Source organism: Orycteropus afer, unplaced genomic scaffold (assembly GCF_000298275.1).
Source record: "Orycteropus afer afer isolate SDZICR_OR568_19922 unplaced genomic scaffold, OryAfe1.0 scaffold00143, whole genome shotgun sequence".
NCBI classification, from domain to species: Eukaryota; Metazoa; Chordata; class Mammalia; order Tubulidentata; family Orycteropodidae; genus Orycteropus; species Orycteropus afer.
Window position 1 is genome coordinate 3,167,816 of NW_006921730.1, and position 996 is coordinate 3,168,811.

Sequence of the window (996 nt, forward strand, 5' to 3'; positions counted from 1 at the left end):
GCCTCTAGCTTCAGTGGGCTGGGAGCAAGAGGCAGAGCTGAAGCCCAAGGTCAAGGGGCTTTCACATAGCCCCTAGAGCCTGGCACTTTGAACTCGGACTTCTAGCCTCCAGAACTGTAAAAGGATAAACTCCTGTTTGTTCAAGCCATCCCATTTGTGGTCTATTCCTGTCAGAGTGGCACCACGTAACCAGAACAGTGGATATATAATCTTCTAAGCACTTATCTTTTTTTTAAAATGCATTTTACTGAAATATAATTTATGTACAGTGAAATACACAAAACTAAAATGACCTAAGTTAATGCATCTTTTTTTTTTTTTGCAGTGTTCCCTCCCCTCCCTCCCACCCCTGGCAACCAACAAAGAAAGTATCCCTCCATATATAAACCTTTCCTTGACCCTCCACAGCAATGAACTAATACTATATTTGTCCTTTTGTGACTGACTTATTTCACTCAGCATATGTCCTACAAGTTCATCCATATTATGCAGTGTTTTGCAGACTCTACATTATTCTTCAGCCCCAGGGTTACAGGTGAGGAGAGACAACTCAGGGACGCCCAGAGTAGCGGCCGGAACAGCAGGAGAAAGGGGATAAAATCCAGGAAGCCAGAGAGAAGAGCAATCAGCCGAAGGGATTAGGCGAGGAGAGGAAACTCAAGCCCGCCCAGAGTAGCAGGGCGGAAGAGCAGGAGAAAGGGGATAAAATCCAGGAAGCCAGAAAGAAGAGCAATCAGCCGAAGGGATTAGGTGAGGAGGGGAAACTCAGGCCCGCCCAGAGTAGCAGGCCGGAAGAACAGGAGAAAGGGGATAAAAGCCTTGAACCCGGACAGAAGAGCAGTCAGCCGCAGGGTTACAGGTGACGAGAGACAATGCAGGGATGCCCAGAGTAGCAGGCCAGAGCAGGAGAAAGGGGATAAAAGCCTTGAACCGGGACAGAAGAGCAGTCAGCCGCAGGGTTACAGGTGACGAGAGACAACTCAGGGACGCCCAGAG